Source organism: Megascapheus bottae, chromosome 2 (genome assembly GCF_031878675.1).
Source record: "Megascapheus bottae isolate mThoBot1 chromosome 2, mThoBot2.hap1, whole genome shotgun sequence".
NCBI classification, from domain to species: domain Eukaryota; kingdom Metazoa; phylum Chordata; class Mammalia; order Rodentia; family Geomyidae; genus Megascapheus; species Megascapheus bottae.
The window spans coordinates 55,366,980-55,389,439 of NC_143510.1; the positions used below are offsets into that span (position 1 = coordinate 55,366,980).

The window sequence follows — 22,460 nt, forward strand, 5'->3', positions numbered from 1 at the left end:
TATGGTGACAGCAGATCCACGTTCATATTCAATTCTCATTCTTTTGGATCGACCTTTTGTGATAGAGGACACTCATGTATGGAATGGCCAGGCCAGGTGCATAATAAACACATGGACAGACGAACAGGCAACAAAAGCAGGCCCTGAGCCCCAAGAGACTCAGCATGTGACCTTGGACCTTGTCATTATCATTCATAACTTTCTGAGTTTTGTAACCTCAGGTGCTGCCTAGATTTCACTGACACATTAATTTGTATTGTCTTGTACTTTCCTAGTGTGTTCTAGAAGTGATATTAAAAATCACATGACGGAAAATACACTTGAAAATGTGGCTACATCAAACTCAGAGAAAGAAAATTCAAGCATTAAATTTAGAAATTCAGTTTGCCAGACATGCTCACCTTCTTTGACCCAGGATATAATTTAAGCCAAGTTTACGTTACACTGCAAAAAAAAAGTCTGAACTAATTGTGCATGTCAAAGCAAGTTCTTGGAGAAGAGAGTAGACTACCTTTTCCCTATTTGACAGAAGTGAGCAGGAAGGGCAAAGCAGAGTATCTCTGGAGACATTTGGGCAAGTTTGCTTCTGGCTAAAAGTTAATGATCAATTGCTTCTGTTCTCAGCTCTGAGTCCTGGGAAAGTCACAAACTCCAGCTGATTCTCTCTCCTTGCAGGTAACTTTAAAATAATATAAACTATACTCATGTTAGCTAGATTTTAGATTGTAGACATGTGACTTTCTTTTCCATTCTTTTAGGGTAATCTGATTTCATGTCCTAAGCTTATTGAAAGACAGAAAATTCTCTATTAAGTTGTCTCATTGAGAAAAAAGATTGCACTACTGAATGTATTAAGTTAACGCTGATGGAAGAATCTGTGCTTGTATTGGGGAAATGTTCTTATAAATGTTCTTATAAAACTATTGTGAAAGATGTACTCATAATTCTTTGTAATAAATACAGTTTATTATTTAATTTGCCATGTCTTTGCTAGCAAGGAAAAATGTAACTCTTTAATACTGAATTTTTGAAAATAAGTATTCATATTTACCCACTAAAACTTTTATTGGTTTTTATCTAACAATTAAGAAGCCTATTTTCCACATTCTAAGTTGTTATGTTTTATGAATATGTTTGTGTAATTCACTGAAAAGTAGTAAAATACAACTTTTAATTAGACAATTTGATCTTGAAACATTTGAGATAGTATTATGACAACTTATGAAGTTATGAAGTTAAATTCCAGACGATAGTACCTATTTAATCAAAGACCTATTCAGGGAAATTTGTAGCCTCATTAGCTAGTTCAAAAGATACATATGTATCTACTCTGTATATTTACCCAATAATAATATTCTGTATTGAGGCTTCAACAGAAATAATGTATCTCTCAAGTCACGGGGATCACAAATTAGATAAATATGTGGAGAGTTTAGGTTCTTTCTGAAGTGTCTGGCTATTGTGATTTTTACTGGACAAGTATCCATGGTCAAGAGAACTTGACTTGGTTGAAGTCATAATGACGAGTAAACATCACAGACTTTCATTTTTTGGGCACTACATATGCAGTTTTATCATACATTTCCTGAACTGAAATTAAATGTCAGACCAAGAATTGATGATTCTACAATTTAAATTTGGAGCTAGTAGGAACCTAGAAGAGTATCTGTTTTATAAATGAGGAACCAGATCCAGGGGAAAGTAACCCCAGCTTTGGAGAGCCATGGGACTGGAATCAAAGTTTCTATTTACTGACTATGGAAAAGAGCCAATAGTTCACTTGCCACTGTTCCTGTTGCTTTTGAAAGGGAAATGGTATTTTTATTCCTTAATAGGTTTACACTTTGGCATTTCACTTGATAATCACTAGAAGTTAAGATACAATTGCAGAATATTTACTGATTCATCTGTGTCATCATAACTGTATTCTCTATCTATAGGTGAACTACTTAGGTGTATTATATTCTGTTTACAAAAGGAGCTGAGAATTTACTAATTTAAAAGGTAATGTTTTGGGTGGCTAAAGTTTCACTAGTTGAGGAAATTTAAAATATGATGGAAATCAAAGTGTGTGAATAAATACACATAATTTTCCATTTAAATCTAAAGATAATACTTTGATATGATTAAACAAAAACAAAAAGAAATAGCAAAAAGAAAGATTTAAGATTCTATCAGTTAAGATAATGTTTTTCTTTTTATAAGTTCATGTACTGATTTCTTATTGTATTGTTGGTAAACATTTCAATTCATCTTTTAGAATTAGGTGATCCTATTTGGAATCTGAACTGCACATATTAATAACTCGTTGCTTTTGATTATGCATTTATCAGTTTCCTATCCAGAGTATACTGATGAAGTTAGTTTCAGAGTTTTCTTCTCTTTAGCTCATTAGAAGACATCATTCCTGAACTGCCAAACAAGTTTACCACAGACAGTAATATAGGAGTAACACAGATATTAATGTATACAATTGAAAAAGAATTAAGATTCTCTAAATGGAAGAGAAAGAAAGCAGCAATGCTTTCCATTTAAAGGTGTGCAGTTAGTGCAGTTAGCTTGCTATGTAAAGTGTGGGTAAATCACATAACCTGTACAAATCCCTGTTAAGTGAGCTCTTCAAAAAGACTATAAAAATAATAATACTTCCTTATACTGGTTTAGTGTGAGAAGAATGTGAGTGGATATAAGACGATGTGGTAGCTGATAAATTCTTACCAAACGTTTCTCAGGTTGTCATAACAAAGTACCACAGCTAGGCGATTAAAGACAACAGACATTTATTCTTTCTCAGTTGTGGAGCCAGAGTCTGAAATCATGATCTTAGCAGGGCTTTGCTTTCTAGATAGCATTGGGGGAGAGAGAATCCTTCCTTGTCTCTTCTAGATTTGTGTAGATAAAGCATTCCTTTACTTAGCCTCTATCTTCATAGGATATTTCTCCATATTTTTGCCTTTATTTGGCAGTCTTTTGTTCAGGTTTGTTTTTAAATTATCATACATTAATAATATGAGGAAATAAGCCACTGGTGATGCGCTTATATTAGCTATTCAGGAGGCTGAGATCTGAGGATCTCAGTTCAAAGCTAGCCTGGACAGGAAAGTCAATGAGACTCTTACCACCAAATTAACCACCAGAAAATGGGAAATGACTGTGTGGCTCAAAATGGTAGAGCTCTAGCCTTAAACAAAAAGAGCTCAGGGACAGAGTCCAGGTCACAAGTTTAAGCCCCATGACTGACAATGATGATGATGATAATAATAATATGAAGTTTCTTTGTGATAATTCCATATATTCACATGGTGTACTATGAACATGTTCATATTGCTATTTCCTCTCTTTTACATTTTCTTTATTCATCCCTGATGAGCTTAAAGATGGTCTATGTCTTCAGTTCAGTAGTTACAATAATAACAATAATGTATATGTTATTATTGTATTACATTGTTACACTGAAATCACATTTCATCTATGTATGTATGTATGTATGTATGTATGTATGTATGTATGTATGTATGTATCTATCTATCTATCTATCTATCTATCTATCTATCTATCTCCAGGAGTGGACTAGATGGATCATAAGGTAGATATACTTTTAACGCATTGAACACCTCCATAGTATCTACATAGTATCCACACTCATTTCCATCAACTCCATTTGAGTTGCTTTTCCTCTACAATCTCTCTTGTCATTCTACTTCCAGTAAGATATATGTCATTATAATTCTGATTCACATTAGCTTTTTGCTAATGATACTTTCTGGCTCACTCATTTTTAATTCCTGTAATACCATTCTATGAATAGTGAATTTATCCATCTTCTTATTGATGCATACTTAAAAAATGTTTCTGCTATTTTAAAACTTTCATATACTGTGCTACAACTACATATATTTCCTTACATTTCTTCTTGTACATAAATGTGAACAAACTAGGAGAGGAATGGGTAATTTTAAGATATTCTCAGTTTTATTCTGCTTTAATTTTAAGCCCAAGAGTGATTCCCTTGGTCCTAAGTCCTATATCTTGTTAGAAACTATAGAAATTTAGGCTTTTGGGCAGGGAATGTGGACCAGTGGTAGATTACTTACCCAGCCTGCACAAAACCCTGGTTTCAATCCCTCAGTACCACATTCACAGAAAAAGCCTGAAGTGGTGCCGTGGCTCCAGTGGTAGAACATAGTCTTGAGAAAGCCTAAGGACAGTGCCCAGGCTCAGTTCAAGTCCTGCGACTGGCAAAAAAAAAAAAAAAAAATCCAGGCTTTATGCAATGGAGTAGTTCCATGTGCCTTTTGATGGGAAATATTTCCTGTGTCCTCTGGACTCCAGTACAAAAACTGTAGTTGCACATAGTTGGGATATAGTCTTAATTTTTTTCAGCTGAAAGGGGTTGAGTGTGTGAACTTCAGCCTACACCAATACCAGCTTTATATCTGTGCCAGATTTTTTTCAACTTCCACCTCACATGGTGTGTTTGTAATCCTTTAATGGTGGACGTCTGTTTGATGGATGACTGCTTCCATTCGTGGGCTCCTGGAGTTCATGATTGGACTATGCTGTTCCCATTCTGTTTCTGTCAGTATGGACACTTATTGTTACTGTCCCTTCTTATCAGTTTTGGTTAGTTAGTTCACTTGGTTTTCTCCTTTCACATTTCTCATGATCAAATGTTTACAGAAAAGGCATTGTGTGTAGTTGTAAATTGATGGAAATTTCTCCATCTCTTGGCAGACTAAAACTCAGCAGATGAGCAAGTCAGAAATACATGGGTATAATCCATTGCCTGATACAAAAAAACTGATTCCATTCAATTCCAATTGTGTGATTGATAACAGTCAAATTCTTACAGAAGAATTTTACTTATATTTTCCTCTAGATAGAAGTCTGAGCCATCTCTGTGCAAAGACAATACTGCATATGTCCTTTGCAATAGTCAATGATTTTAATTCAAATATAGTTTTGGGTTTCATCAGCTGTAAGGACCAAAGCCATTGATTTCTGTACTACTAGGCATTAAAGAATTGAATTGGCCTTGAGATATATTGTAGGCAAATAATATTTGCTATTGCTTTTATTGTTAAATAATTCATAAGACTCATAACATTTGTAATTCTTGGTAATATAATAAGCTTGCCAAGATGATTTTTGTCATGTAATATTCCCATTTGTAAGGAAACTGACCTATTGGATAGAATTTTCAGAATTTAGTATCTCGGTATAGAAAAATATTTACCCCAAATTGTGTGTCAGTTTGGCATGATCTTTTTTTCCCCTGAAAAACATAATGTAAAATAATATTTTCCAGGAAAATAAGCTTGAGCTCTTTCTTGAGACTCATTTTAAAAGATGAGAATCCCATGGAATTGAGCAAACTAATACATAATTCAGTAAAGCAACATCCTGTGTTGGTTATGGATAATAAAAGTTGTTAGTATTCATTAGCAAAAATGTTTTAGATTAATAATTTAATGTGTTGCTTAGAATATGCTAAAAGTCATGGAGTTAATGAATAATTGTCTCATAATCCAAAAGGAAACTGGCAAACATGAGTGAAATATCACATTATTGATTTCTCATGGGAGACATCGAACATAATATTGACAGATTTTATGAGGATGAAACTTTTTTTTTTTTTTTGCCAGTCCTGGGCTTGAGCTCAGGGCCTGAGCCCTGTCCTTGGACTTTCTCCAGGCTAGAGCTCTACCACTCGAGCCTCAGCACCACTTCCGGCTTTTTTCTATGTATGTGGTACCGAGGAATTGAACCCGGGTCTTCATGGATGCTAGGCAAGCACTCTACCACTAGGCCAAACTCCCGGCCAGGATGAAACATTTTTATGTGTACATTTTGTATATCCACTTTTCTATATGACTTCAGTACTCCTTGGACTTGGTTTATATTTCTTGGGCATCATTGATGGTTGACTGACTGGAAATGAGACCCAGGCATCTATCTGCGAGTGCTCCATCACATCTTTGGCCAAGAAATTTTGTAGACATTCCTGTTGGCTCCCTTTTCTCCTCTCTTGTCACTTGAATGAATTGTGCTCGTCACTCAAGACTCAAAATGTGTTCATGATCTTATGCTGGTTAGCTTCCCTAGTTGAATATTAGTTATTGACACAGGCCTTCTCTTCCTGACTTGATTTTGATGAGCAAATATATGTGTTAAAATGTTTGTTTTAGGATCTCCTACATTCACACCTATCCTATGTACAGCATATCATAGGAGAGGTCCAAAAATGTGTTCATCTCATTTTCTGTCGTTTTTGGCAGCTGAGATGAGCTGTTTGTTGCTCTCTTTCCATATGTTTTTTTGTGAAGGCCTGGACTGCATTTTGTTTCATAGCTATATGTGTAGTACCAACACGTTGCACTTTTCCTATGCTGGAACTGTGAATAACTGTCTCATAATTGTGAAGGCAAATATGAAGGAAATATCACATTATTTATTTCTTCCCTGAACGCAAAGATAGAATGATATATTGTTCTCTCTTTTTTTTCTAGGAGAATTTTAATGATGTAACTTTTTAAGGTTAGTATTTGTTTATAGTACACAGGGATCTTAGGTGATGTATTTACCTGTATTGACATTTGAAAGCCCTTGTCAAGTAGGAAGGCAGGAGTTTTCAGAACTGTGTTTGTATATAGTGTTAAGGCAGCAGGATAATCATTTTTTCTTACCAGAAGGTCTGTCAAGGTTAGGACAAAATTCCATGCAGTATTTTCTGGTCACTAAATAAGAAAGAGTAGAAAAGAGTGACAGAAATAAGGCAATGGATCAATGCTCCAATAAGAAAGAACAGAATCTAGGCAAAGATCCCTGTTTACTGAGAGCTGCAGTGGAATCCAATAGATACTATACATCCTGTTTGTGATTCATGAAGGAGAAAAAATGGAAGAAGTGACATTGATCAAGATGCATTGTGCACACCATTTGACGTATAGAATTGGACTCTCAGTATGACTACTTCATCTTTTTTTTCAGTCATGCTACAAAGAGGAGGATCTATTGAGGAAGGCCATGGCTCAAGTGATATTTAAACATCTGAATTCATACTTGCATGTGAGAGAACAGAAGATAGATTCCATGTACACTCGAGAGGCTGAGAGTTCTAACATATTAAGACTTAGTTATATTTGTCTCCGGCAGTGGCAATGCAGGTCCTCAGTATTCAGTCTATCTCACAACTGAACAAGTCTGAGTCAGCAAGGGTGATGTCAGAAAGACAAGATCATGTGTCTTTCATTATCCAATGTGCTCTTAGGCATTCCTTTACAGGATGAGAAGGATTTGTATAGATCCTGCACGCTTGCTAAGAGAAAACAACCTCCCATGCACAAATGTTTTCCAAGCATCGATGTGTGCATATTCACTTTTTTTTTTCAGCCATTGACTATAGTGTTATAGACTGAATGTTTATATTCTCTCCAAATTCATAGTGTTTGGACTGGGTGCCTTTGGGAGGTAATTAGATCTAAGGGTGGTCTCTACTATGAGATCAGTGCCTTCCTAAGGACAGATATCAGAATATGTACCCTTTTCTTATCATTTTCTTTTTTAAGAAAATTATTTAATTGTAAAGGTGATGTGCATAGAGGTCAGTTACATAAGTAATGAGTACATTTCTTTTCGAAGTGTTTCTCCTTCCTCTTTTTCTTTACTTTCTATCCCTCCACCACTCTGCCTCCCCTTCCCAAGTTGTAAAATTCATTTCCGACATAGTGTCTGGTTATTTTCTTGGACTGAAGAGAGACAACTGAGCACACAGGAAGAAAGACTTAACCAGAACCTATACTTGTCAACCCCCAGACATGCCCTTGTAGCCTGCAGAATTGTCAGATAATGAATTTCCACTGTTGAAGTCATATGATCTGTAGTGTTTGGTTAGGAGAACTGAGAAAACTGCTATAGCAAGTCATAGGGCCAATCTCCAAAGTAAATAACAAAAGAAATTAAAGAGGTAGATACAGGGTTGGGAACATGTGTGGCCTATTTTGAAAAAAAAACAAACTTTTACTCTAGTCTGTATGAACAGGATATATGACATGAGTTTTAAAAAGTTGTAGAGAGATTATAAATGCACAAATTATGTTTCTTTGGTATGAAATAATTACTTCTGTAGTTCTGGGCCTCAACTCAGGATTTCGTCCTTGCAAAGCAGATGTACCAGTTGACCTGTACTTCCAGCACTTTGTGCTTATAGATATTGTTAAATAAGGTCTCACATTTATCCCAAGGTGGACCTGGATTACCATCCTATTTATTTTTCCTGCATAGCTGGAATGACAGGCACATACCAACACAGCTAATTTTAATTTATTGATTGAGTTGTTCTTGAAAAACATTTTTGCCTGGTCTAACTAACCATGAAGACCGATCCTTTAAAATGTCTGCCTTTTGAATAGTTAAGATCAAAAAGCTAGGTCTTCAGAAAGAAGTGACCTGGGGTGAGAAGATCTGATGTTATTCAGTGCTTCTAATACCTTTACTTATGAAGTGGATGAGTTTTGTGAGGTTTGCAGCCCATCTTCTATTTCCCCATGAATCATAGCGCAGGGTGAGCAATTTTAACTCTTCTCAAAATTTAAAATTTCTGCTATTCCATGGCCAATTGACCTTCAGGTAGACTGTCAACAATTTTATGAAGGTAACAACATGATTATGTGTACCTGAATGTCTTTTGGGGAAAAATATAGCTCATGGCTTTCTTGCTTCTGAAATGATTAAGTGTCACACCTAAAATTGACAGCAGAGTCATTGCATAGATTGATATTGTCAGTAACAAACATGTGACAGACTTTGCTTCTGATTTATGACACTTCTAGATAAAATGCCATTGGCCTCATTCTTCCCTGCTTTTACTAATGCTCTTTTACTAAGTGGATGAAAAAGAATTCAATTTCTTTTATATTGAGGGCACATGTATGTTGAATAGTCTCTAAATGTTTGTGTTTTAAAGCACAGTTTCAATTGTTTAGAATGCTGATGCCGTTTTGTTCTTTTCTTCTTCGATGTCAAGTAGCTCCTGTTTTTTTTTTCTTTTATATTGTACTTAACAGCAAACTATTGTTCATGAAATCTATTTAGTACTTATTGGATTTTTAATACCATTAGCCCTCTTCAGTACAGCAAACATACTTGCAAAAAGCAATTCCAGACAATTATGCACAGCCCCCATTATCTGAATTTGTAATTTTTGGAAAACAGAAGGCTCAGAAACTACGTTGCTTACACTACTCGAGGACTTTGAATTATTGCACTGCTCTGATTTTTTAAAAAATTCAATTATGACATAGTGAGGGGGAATCATAATCCTTCAAAATAAATAAAGTCAAAGAAATCAAATTTCCCCTTGTGTATTTCTAGACATGACTAGAAAGTGTATATTATTCTATATCATTTAAATATATTTGATCAATGTAAGAGATTTTTAGCAAATTAGAAAATGAATTAACATTGTATATATTTAGAAATCTCCCTGTCAGATGGAGAATTTACTGGAAGGTCCCTGGAAAAGAGTTCATTACTCTCCTGCTAAAATTCCCAGCAGACCCCCCAGAGAGGTAGCCAATGCTTCTTGGCATACCAATGGCATACCAGGGGCCTTTATAAACTCAACCGGAGCTCATTCCATACTGAACATGTGATCTTCTCTCCCTAACTTGTCTTACTAAAAGATTTCTGATCTCCTCAGGACGAATCTCTGCTCACATGCACCATCCTGTTATTTTCACTATATTTTAATATCTGCTTTCCAAACATAAGGAAGGGTCTCATTGCTCAGTCATGCTCAAGTCTCTCCTTTCTGACTTTGCCCAATGCATCTGCTCTGTCCTGCTCTTTGTAGATTACAACAACAAGATTTAGGCAAGCATTGTTCCAGTGAGCTATAAACCCCAGCCCAGGACTGCAGTAGAATCTAGTTTGCTGCAATATCATCTGTCTCCAGACATCTTCTGTGCCCTAAGATAATTTTCTAACATGAAAGCAAACCAAATTATTCCTTGCAGAGAAAACAGAATGTAATTTGAAAGCTTTAAGAAGAATTTGCTTATCCTCATTTTATCCTGCAGTATGTATAATGGTGTCCTGCTCTCTTTCCCACAACATCCTCAACCACTTATTGTTACCTATCACCACTCACAACCCCACCCAACCTCAACCCATTCTAGAAGTTAATCTTATTTGCCTTCCAGGATTCAGTGAATCCAGTCCATTGTAAATATTTTAGTCTTTTTCTTTTTCTTTCTTGGTGACAGCCCTGGAGCTTGAATTTAGGAGAGCCTTAATACTGGCCCTGAGACTTTTTTTGCTCAGGGCCAAGCATTCTGCCACTTCACTCACATACCCACTTTCAGTTTTGTGGTGGTTAATCTGAGAAGAGTCTCATGGATTTTCTTATCGAGGCTGGCTTTGAGCCTCAGTCCTCAAATCTGTCTCCTGAGAATCTAGGATTCTAGACATGAGCCAGTGGTGTCTGGCCTCTATCTAGTTCTTGGTGCTGTAACAGTACATCTGAGTTTGGGTAGGTATTTATTTCTTACAATGTTAGAGGCTGGGGGACACACATCAAGGTGTGGGCATGTGAGGCTGGCATTTTTACTGCCTCATGATTTGGCAGGAAGCAACACTTGGTGAGCAAGCAATTATCAGAGTTCACTTAGCATTTCCTTTTCTTCTTTAACTTAGTGGAATCCTTCCTAGAAGTCAAGAAAGTCTTAGTTCATAATTCTTAGCAAATGGATTTGCATGATCACAGCAGAGAGAGACAGGTTCTTTCTATAGGAGAGTTTTGATTGAGAGGAAGGCTGAAGCTACTTCCTTCCTACTGTTCTCAGGTTTGACACGTAGTCACTCTGCTAGTTCTGTCTCAGCTTCTGCATGGCTCTCTGTTAAGCAGGAATGCCTAAGGTTGGCAGCCAAATGTCATAAAAGCCCTTTGTTTCCTGGTGGAACATGAAGGCTCCCCAAGAAAAAACGGGGATGGGAGGGAAAGTTGTTCAGTTTGCAGCAGTCAGCATAACCTTGAGAGAACAAACTGGAGCAGAATGCAGGCCCATCAGTCAGATGGATCTCTGATCTGGGGTGGCGTGTCAGTATAGGTGGGAAGGCAAAGTGGAAGGAAAATCTATTTAATAAATCGGTGAAAAAGTAGAGAAATTATTTAGGATCAACTGTCAGTGTGGAAATCTTTACTTCCAAATTGTGATCCAACTTGAAAGAAAGAGTATACAGCTTTTGGGCCTTCAGAAGAAGGAAACAAGCAATGGTAAGATTCCTAAGGGTTTTCTTTCAGTTTTGTGGGTAAGAATATGTCTTTCAGTCCTGGAGGATTTCATTTGTTTGTTTGCTAATGTCTGTCTGACTAGCATACTAAGCAACAAGCAAAGGGAAATTCACAGAACATTTTGGTACTGTGACTTTGGGATGATGCCTCTGTCTGGCGGACTTTCAGAAGTGACGAACAGGCACCAACCCACAGTCTTCCTTTCAGCACCTGCTGTAGCTTTCATCTAGGTTATGTTTAACTCAGGGTTCATTTTGTTCCATTCAGCCCTAATTTTATTGTCAATGTGACAGAACAATAGCATTGAATTCCAAATGCCAGGCCTTGAAGCTGTGAATTCCTTGGTGCTTCCATGCCTCACTTTTGTAGAGAGGATCTTCATCATGAATTGAGAGTGGACCTAAAATGTGATAAAAATGTTCCTAAGCAATGTGCTTCATCAGGTGGTCTTATTGATTCTTTATAAGAAAGGCTGATAACAAATAGTACCTACCAATGTCAGAGTCATAAGTTGTACATAGATGTTTGACAATCTTTCTGAATGTTTGCTAGGCATTTTTAGTGATATAGTTAGTGCCTAATACCTTTGAACATAATATTTTTATTAAACAACATAGGATAAATACAATTCCTATTTGGTTGTATCATTTAGGGTGCATAAATTAGGCAGATACAGGGAAGTGGGAAATCTATATAGTTTGTGAGCTGGCATATTATTTCTATAAAATATTTCTTTGTACAACAGTATGGTGCTATTTTCACTCTGTCTTTAAAAAGTATATTCATGTGATTGATTTGCAACATGGAGTCAAATTGTCTCAATTTTATGGAAATATCTTAAACAGTATGAAAATATGCTTCAATATTTTAATCTTAACAGATGAAAATTACCCACACATAGACCAGATTCTCTGAAGAACTTCTGTGATAATTTCTATGGAAACTAAATTGAGGTTCAGGAATGGAATAGAATTCTAAGCACTCGTGAGGCAGTAAGATTTGTCTTCAGGAGCATGAACTTAAAGATTAATCACAGGAACAGTATACTTCTAGCGCACCTCTCTATAGGCTTTTGGTTTTATTCATTTATTCATTATTTATTTTTTCAATACTGGGCTTTGAACTTGAGGCCTTGTGCTGATTGCGCTTACATGCTCTGTCAGTTAAGCGCCTGATTTTTGTTGGTTATTTTGGAGATGGAGTCTTTCAAAGACTTTGCTGACCACATCAGCTTTGATTACAGACACCTCTCCTATTTATAAAAACTTTGCAGTCTGAAAGTATACCCTGATGTCTGACTTAATTCTATAGAACATTTTAAGAAAAGATAATACACATAGCATTTCTTCGGCAAGAAGAATATGTTAAGAAATCTATTAAATTTCCTAATTACTGTACTTTACAACAATATATCACATTGGAAAGTTGAAAAAAAGAATAGGCAAGTGTTTTCATCAGAAGAAAGGATGGTTATCAGGTGATGAATATTCAACTTGATTTGGCCACTCCACAATGTATGCATATAAAAATACATCATTTTGTAGATGAACAGAGCTTTCATAAATTTTACTTGTCAATTGAAACAAATCCATTAATTAAATTCCCATAAACTCGGAACTTTAAAAAATGTCCAGACCGTTCTCTTTGTAAAATGTCTATGTTAATCTTATTCCTGGCTTAGTAACCTTGCTTTATGGCTTACTTTTGCTTTAAGGAAGTGTCTTAACTATAGAATCTTCTATGAGACTGAAGATAAGAATATTAGTAAACAGAATAGGTACAGTAGTTTCTCCTTATCTGTGGACTCATTTTCTTCTGTGCCTATTACCCAAGACCAGTTGTGGTCTCAAAGTAACACACAGAAAGTTCTAGAAATTGCATATCATTTTGCAAAGAAAGATGAAATGGTCTGTTTTTTCAGACCATACTGCACAAATGGGAGTCATGCCTCTAACCCAGGAATTCTGGACATGTTCTTTTCCTGCTGACCACATAGTGGCCATCTGTGTTATCCTCGGTGCTTTGTCAAAGGCAACTTTTTAAAATAATCTTTGTCAGCTCAAAACACAAGAATAATGATGGCAATTGGAATATGTCAAAGGGTAACCAACAAATGCTTGCTTTACATGAAAGGTGACAATTTCAGGCTTGATTGGAGTGAGGCGTGAGAAATTTTCTTTGTGGGTTACTATCATTCCAAAATTTTCCTCTGGGGCCAGGAGTGTGGCTGAGTGGTAAAATGCTTTCCTAGCTTGCATGAAGTCCTGAGTTTGATTCCTTGGTACTACATACTCAGAAAAGGCTGGAGGTGGTGCTGTGGCTCAAGTGGTAGAGCTCAAGCCTTGAGAAAACCCGAGGAGAATGCCCAGGCCCTGAATTCAAGCCCCAAGACTGACAAAAAAGCAAAAAGAATAAAGGATATGTATGGAGAGATAAAGACTGTTGTGGAGAGATGCTAGAAAAGAAAAGAAAGCTAAGGATGGTTAAGTAGCCTCAAATCCATTGATGTTGTTATTGGTGGATGGGGTGCATTTTGTTTCTTGTTTGGTATCACTACCAAAACATGGCCCCCAGAGACAAGGAGCACCTTGCAGAAAAGCGTCAGAGTTTACTCAAAAATAAAAACACACCATCAAGGGAGACAACAGGCCCAACTCAAAACCACTCAAGACTTCTGTGGTTTGTGTGGCTTCTTTAACTCTTTAGGGCAGGTTTTAGGACATCCCTTACTGTGAACAATTAGGCATATTAAAATAACAAAATTCAAATAACAAAATTCAAACTATATCGTGAATGTAAATGTGGAATGTGGTGAATGTCCAGTTCTGGACTGTTAGTTTGATTGATTGATTATTTTTACTTGTCCTGGGGCTTGAACTCAGGGCCTGGGCACTGTCCTTGGGCTTTCTCAAGGCTAGAGCTCTACCACTTGAGCCACAGCACCATTTCTGGCTTTTTCTGTGTATGTGGTACCGAGGAATCGAACCAGGGCTTTTGTGCATGCTAAGCAAGCACTCTACCACAAGGCCCTGCTCCTGGACTACTTCTAGATTTTTAATCAGATGCATGAGATATAAATAATTTTGATGAACTATTAAGTAAGGAAAAGAAACCCCAAAGAACCTACTTGAGATCACAGGTGGGCAAGACTGTCCATGGTTTGGCAACCGGTTAAAGACAGCTAACTCCTTTTCCCTTACAAGCAAAATAAGTGTATACACTTTAAGCTACATCTCATAAACAGGATGGCAGCAGACAAATGGAAAGAGGAATGATAGGTGTATACATTCATAAAACACAATGTATGTACATGAAAAATGAAACTAGGAAACTTGAGAAATCTAGGGATGAGGTAGGTAGGTCAGGAAGAATGACAGTAAAGTTGATACTGAGCAAGATGCATTGTTCACACAAATGGACATGCTGAATTTCAATGCTCTTGTCTAACTATTTGAAGATAATAGCAAATACATAAGATCATATTTTCATAGTTATTTACCTCAAGTACTTTTTTGTTTAGTCTAATTTTTATCAAGTTCCATTCACTTCAGTGTATACAGATCTGCTTTATTCCAAAAAATTTATAACAGTATAGGTTTTAGTACTGTCTTATGAATGTGCAGCAATTTTCCATTTTATGGTGAATTTACTGGAACATCTAGTACACAGGTTTTTGTATAACTGAGCAATTGTATTTGCAAAGGCATCCTTACAGTGTAATTTCTGGGTTCATGGCTTGTGTAAATGATTCACCAAGATTAACGTACTATTTTCCCAGGGCAGTTGTATCAAATTTCTACAAACTGGGTGTGTTAAGGAAATAGAAATTTAATCTTATACTTCTTAAAGCCAACTTACAGGCTAGGACTCATTTAAAGAGACATTGTGGAAGACTTTGCCCCAAGCCTATTTTGGCAAACTGTGGCTGTCATCATTCTTGCTGTTTTGGGTCCTGTGATCCCTTAGCTTTCCACCTTCCTGTCATGATCAGATTACCATATCCTTTCTGTTTCGTCTCTTTTGTGTTGCTGGCCCCAAATTTTCTCTGATGTCTGGATAACATGCCTAGGGCATATGTGATTGCATTTAGGCCCCCCTCCCCGATTAATTCACAGTAAACTTGTCTCTGTCTTTAATAAATCACATCCTTTGCTCTATAAGGTAATATTGTTGATTTTGAGTATTGAGACATGAGCATAGCTACCCATTTACCAACCATACTTGGTTTTATACATTTAAAGAGCAAAATGTCAGAGTCCAGGGTAATTGTTTAGAAGATTCCTTTCCAATGCTTCATAAATAATAAAGTATCAGTTCCTGTTGTTTTTCATAATTTTTTCATTCTAATGACATCTGATTAGTTTGATCCTTGTAACCAATTAGATTTCCAGGTCATTTCTACTACAGTAATAGCTTATATTTAAATATAAGTTACTGACATTCTGTGTGCCAAGCACTATTTATAAGTTTCTTGTCTAGATGTGAAAGTAAATCAGTCAATAGGATTTAAAAGATGGTCCACTTTGAAGAATAAAATAGCTCCAGGATTAGATTCCAATTTTAATTCAATTACAGGTTGGAAAAGAAAAGATTTGGCTCAATTTAATTTCTGTTGTAAAATGAGGTGAGCTGTCACCTAAATTTAAACAATGTACATTAATATGAGCTTGTTCTGTCCTTTTGTATCAGAAAGAGGTAATAGAGATCAGAAAGATCAGTAGATTATTCTTTCAAGAGCATATTAATTCATTCATGTGAAAGCATAGGCCAGTGTTTAGGCAGGATATCAGAGAAAGCTCATGCTTTCACGATAGGGCATTTAGAAATATTTATAGAGAAGCCAATAGCTTCCTAATGCCTTTGATTTAATCTGAGACTTAGTTTTCTGAGTATATTATTTCTGGACCTTAATTTGAAAGATAAACTTTAAGATGGGGCAGACTATTGAGAGGGCTCCATAGAGCTGAAGCACTGTGGTTTACTTTTAGGAAGTCTAAGAAAGGATTACTCACAAAGTTTATCAAGGAACATCCCAATAGTCTGTTCAACTGAATGAGAGAAAGAATAAACCCTTGCATGTATTACAGTCCACCCATTGACCTCACTAATGGGCTTCATTGCTTTTGTGTCTTACATTGTCTTCTTCATAGACTATTCAACCTAATGAATCAACCTGCATTGATTCTAGAAAACAAGATGAAGTTCTTAGGTTTCAGTGCATGGGCTATTACATAAAAGTTGTTCAAAGTCACTTGAAATACTCAGATCTTTAAGACAGCTCTCTCAGTTCATTATATTAATGACATCATTCATTGACTAAAATGTGCCATGAGAAGCACAGATATAAATTACCTAGAACAAACATGAAGGATAGCTGTAGTATTTTGGAATTCAGAGACTAATATGTTGGTGTGCAAAAGTAGAATTGGCAACAATGGCCCATGTAGAAATGCTGCTCAGTATACTGGTTTTGTTTACCTATTGAATATTATATTTTATACAGCCCATTCTGCACCTCTGATTCTTTGTGCTTTTGTATATAGAATGTGATTTGGAATTACATCATTCTCTCTAAGTGCATGGAATTATAAAAATCAATTAATTGAATTATTAGAAAAAATGATATCTTTAAGGTATCATCTTTGTTTCGTGTTTCCTGTGATATGTAAAGTCCATAACAAAGCATATAACACATGGAAAATGCTAAGAAACAAAAATCAACAAATATTGTACATTAATACTGGCATTGGTAGTTCATAATAAGTCTTGTGCCTACTTGGACTTCAGCCATGAGTCTCCAGAAGAATTACTGTCCTAAATTAAAAGAAAGATTTCCAATGTAGAAAAGGATGATTATGTGTCTTTTATCAGATACCCCAATTCTAAAACATTATCTTTCATTGTTAAAGGCCATAATATGATATTCATAAAAATAGAGTAGGAAAGCTTAATGTATGCCAAGAAAAGGACATGACAAAGAAATTAATAGATGTAACTACCAAGCACTGTATTTCCAGATGATTGACACTCTCATTCAGAAAGTCCTGGATGTGATTTGTTCTTCCTGAATGAAAATGAACCAGTCAGGTAAAGGCATTGTATAGAACTATTAGTGAACATAGAGGATTTGTAGCATTCCAAGAATATTTCAGAATTACTCTTGTTCTTGCTCTAAACTAGTGTATGTAAACCATGAGTATGATTAATGAGCTCCATTGTTAGATGTTTTCTTATAAGATGAGCCTTAGGGAAAACAGAGGGATAGAAAGTCTTCATAATATACAGGTTTAGTATCCTTGTGTGGGCTAGTTTCATGATGTAAATGGAACTGCATTCATGAATTACCCAGCATAAAATAAAAATTACTGCTGGGCATGGTGGCTCATACATGTAATCCTAGCTACTCAGGAGACTGAGATCTTAGAATTGTGATTCAAAGCCAGCCTGGGCACTAAAGAACATGGGACTTTTATTGCCAATTAACCACTAGAAAACTAGAAGTGGCACTGTGGCTCAAGGGGTAGGGCAGTAGCCTTGATCTGAAGAGCTCAGGGACAGTGGCCAGGCCCAGAGTTGAAGTCTCACAACCCACCTCCCCCCTCAAAAATTACCAAGACTCATGCAGACAGACACTGAATTGAGTTGATAAATGCCACTTCTTACTGTCTCCAGATTCCGGGGAATCGGGGAATGCGAATTCTTTATTCTTAGTTCAAGATAAACCTTCAGTTCCATTCTTGCCTATTTGTCAGATTTTATCTGTGACTTTCAGGCTCCATTTACTCATTTTTACTCTGCATCATTTCGTTCCCCGATTGTCCTCTGTGACTTGGCACTGAGATCATGCTTGCTTCATTCTCCCACAAAAACCTCCTTTGATATAGTTGCCTCTATTGTCTTCTTTTGGGATCTCAGAATTGGTGGCCCTGGGCACAAGGAGGGTAACTGCATGTTTCATCCAAATGCTTGACATTTTCTTAGCTTTAATCTACTTAAATGGAGGCTTAGATCAAAGGACTGGATCTAATTTATATATTCAGTGCCAAATTGAAATTTAGATAACTGATGGATTAGAGGTTTCACCTATTTACCTGTCACCCAGACCTGCCTACGAAGTTTGAATTCTAAAACAAAATTTTCTAAAATAATTTTGGTTTCCTTTTATTCTTGCCCATTTTGTCTCATTGATAAAACATGGATATTGCTGAAAAAATTGTTACTTGTCTTTTGAACTTTATTTTAACAGACAATGGATATTCATTTAATTGAATTTTAGTACACATTAAATAATATAGGCATTTGTATAAAAGCTTATGAATGACAGCAAATTTTCTTTCTCATTATGTTAGGATAACTGTTATCTGCATATGTATTTTGTGGAGTAAAAAGTCCCATTTTTCTCCATCTTACAATCTTTCTTATTGTACCTTATCGCCTTATTGTATCACTTCATCATTTGTTGCTACAAAAAATGGTGGGTTCTGTCAGTGAAATGTGGTTTTGCCTATTTAGTTTTTACATATTTGTTAAATAATGGTGACGATTACTGTGATGTGTCGAAGTGTGGTGCTATAATCAGCTTGCAGAGGTCAATTATACATGTAACCTTTGTTTTTCTCTTTTTTTAGAGAATTCTGAATCTGCTCTACCTCTCTTCCTTTGTATTGCCTTCGGATATTACACTTCAATGTGAAGTGGCTAGGCTTAAAAATTCCACATACAACCCAAAGAAATCTGTTTAAGCGGACATCTGTCAACAGGTAAAATTCTATTCTTAACTATTTTTCTTGTCTATGCCTGAAAATCTAAGGAACAGAGCACACCACTGTCAAATTAATATAAGGATTACAGAATTGTGCACAGAAACTATCATGAAGCTCATGCATGTGTGTGTTTGAATTTGAACTTGAGTATCTGTCAACTCAATAATGGAGAATAAAAAGAGGCTGTGAATCTGGATGTGCAATTTTCTAAGAGTTAATTAGTTTGGATATACTTTCCAGTCATTAGTTAAGAGAACCTAAGATGAGCCTTCATAGGAAATAAACAAAGCAGGAAGTAATTTAGAAAAAGTAAATTAAGATGTCTACATATAAATGGAGACTTGCAACATGCAATACTAATTAAAATCTTTAAAACCAAGACAAAAGTTCACCTTTTGGTAGCCCAGGGGCTGTGAGGTTCTTGACAGCTCAGTGGATGATACCTAAATATCATTATGTGTCACAATCAAAAGAATCATCATCTAGTTGTGGAGATGATATGTAGAAATACTCAAATTATTTGGAAGTTTCTACTGTTTTACCTGTTGATACATACAGTTTTGATAGAACTTCAAATTGTTTATAGTTTTGTGTTGCATATATTCATGTCTTCAATCAAAACTCTACCCTAATGCACGTCAATTTATATACTATACTTTGTTAGTATTCAGATTGTGTCTAATACTTGCCATTTTAAATCTTAGCAGTGCTTTGCCTTCTTATTTTCCTTATTATAAAACCAGGAATTTTTTGGCAGCCTACGTAGTGCTTTGTTTCCCACATTCTTGTGGGTTTGGTTGCTAGTTTTGCTATTTATTCTGGCCTATATGAGTTTTGCTGGACTGCTCAGTAGAAGGCTCTTTCCTCCTTGCCAATGCAAAGAGACTGTGATGTATGTACCTTATAGAGAAAATGCTTGTGTTACACAAGCTTCCTTAGGTTCTCCTTTAGGTCAACATTTGTGCATCACTAAATTACATTGAATCAAGTATTTTAAGCAGATACACATTTCTCCAAAATTATCCAGTAGTCGATAAAACTGTAACTGAAAACCTAATCACAGAAGCCTAATTCTTTATCTTATCTATGACCATTAGTTCAGTATTCACTAATTCAATGTTCAGGATTACTTTATTGAACATACTTCCCATTAGTAACAAGAACCAGCTGAACTTCTTAACATCAGACTTAAAAAAAACCAATGTAAATCATGTGTAAATGTGAAAATATGTTACATTTAAAAAGTGCTTACACAAATAAGCGAATCATACTAGTGTTTTACTAGACCTTATTTTACTTATGTGAACATGTATTTATTTATTAGTTTATTATTGAATTTTACTTAGTTGGCCTGTGCATTTGTTTCTTTAGATGATCAAAGTTGTATATGTACTCTAAAATGGAAATTTTAATTATAGTTAGTTCCATTAGAGCTAGTGACAGTTGTAGTTTAGATATTATAATCAAGTTTAGGGATACGTACCAATATGCGTACATAAACACAAATATATATTGCAAATACAAATAAAATAAGCTAAAGGCTATCATATAATTAGAAGGGTTGCTTTTTGTTTTTCTAATATTAGGATTTGAACCCTGGCCATTTTATTTGCCAGATTGTTGCCTTTTTGCTACTTTGTTTTGGGGAGGGAGTCTCTTCAACTTTCCTTTCTGGGCTGGATTCCAACAATATTTCTTTATATATTAGTCTCTTGAGTAGTGAGGCAGCACCAGAGCCAGTAGAATACTGGCTATGTTTTGGTACAGTTTAGATGATGTGGTTAAGAAGAGATGCATTAGCAATAAGGCTATCAGATTCAAAATGCTCATTGTTAATTTTGGAAGGCAATACAATAGCATTTCTGGAAGGACTGATGACTTTATATTTCAGCATCAACTTAGATGGATTAAATACTTCAGTGTGCAGGTTATTGAACTAAGGAGAGCAGACCCGACTCTAGTGTTAATATTCTAACATGAGCTAAGTATTCTTTTTGCTAATTTCCTTTAAAGATTTGGCTTTAAACAATATAATTAAAATGTTTTAAAATTATTTTTTAAATGTCAGGATAATGTATAGAGGGGTTACAGTTACATTCGTCAGTTGTAGGTGCATTTCTTCTCCCACATTGATGCCTCTTCTGGTGTATTTATTCCCATTTCCCTTCCCTCCACCCCAGTCCAATCATCTTATTTTCCCCCCTTCCCTTTCCTATTTCAAACAAACAAAATGTAAATGCAACTTAGACCCTGGAATTTGGTGGAAATGAAAATCATCACATATACTTTCCCCTTTTAAATGGGATTGAAAAAAATCCAATTGTACTCCACACTAAGGAACTTTATGTTCAAATATCAATTAAAGGAAGGCCACGACATTGACAGGTAATATTTTTTAAGGACATAATCAGTTCTGCAATTTACTTTACATGGAGCCTTCTGTCAGTCTTTACTACTTTTAAGTGAATGAAATGACTGTTTTACAGATGAAAGAACAGATACAATTCCATTACCTTAAGAACTGCTACCATGAAGGATAAAATGTAGCAATCTTTGATGACTCTCATGCTTAATATTCATGCCACAAAATGAAGTCATTGTAATATAAAATTAATTTTAAATATAAAATTCTACGTAAGAACAGAATTTAGGAGGACAGAATGTGGTAGAAGTACTGTGTTTGTATCTACAATCTTTCATGTGTTATATGCATGTATAGATGCACATTACATGCATGTGTAACATATATACTTACATATCATTTTGATATAAACTTATTTTTCTTTTAAGGTGGCGCCTATTTAAATAACTGGCAAACTTCATATTTATGTGACTTTTGTTAGCATGGACAATTCTTCATTGTGCATTCTACAGAAAGCCTTGTGTAAAAGGGGAGTTCCAACTTCAACCCAGATCATTCATAAACAGACCACACCTGGTGCTAGCGTTTCTGAAGATGTGAAACAACCAGATGCTTTAACTTATTGCAAACATTGTATTACCAAAGAAAGTGTTGCTCTATCTTTTCCTATATCATTGGAATGATATCTACAAATACAAGTACTGTAAGGAAGACATGGAGAAAGACTGGTGACTGCACATAGTCCAGAGCTAAGCAATACAGACAAACTTATATACAAGGCAGAAACCAAAAGCAACAACAAAACAGAAAAAATAACCAAAATAACATCTCCTTGAGTGAGGGTGATAGGGAACCCATAAACAGAGGGATGAAGGATGAACAAACGCAGCTGTGGTACTCAGTGGGCACTGTGTTAAAATTGAGCTATACAACTTGTAGGAGGGATGCTGGAGGTAAAAACTGGGAGAAAATAAAGGAAGAGGTGCTTTTCAAAAATAAACATACTCATCGGATTTATGTAACTATAACCTCTCTGTGCATC

The 22,460-nt window shown here is 35.7% G+C and overlaps 1 protein-coding gene across 3 annotated transcripts in view; it reads left to right on the top strand.

Moving 5' to 3' along the window:
• Positions 1-22,460, top strand: part of Slc16a7 (solute carrier family 16 member 7) — a 130,884-nt gene that overhangs the window by 58,252 nt on the left and 50,172 nt on the right. The window contains exons 1-2 of one of the 3 annotated variants that reach the window (XM_090327806.1): positions 593-675; positions 18,922-19,053. The gene's annotated coding sequence lies outside the window, so the exon portion shown is untranslated. Of the gene's footprint in view, positions 1-592; positions 676-11,015; positions 11,276-18,921; positions 19,054-22,460 lie in introns of those variants that run through there. The other 2 variants (XM_090327808.1, XM_090327804.1) reach the window with 2 other exon arrangements.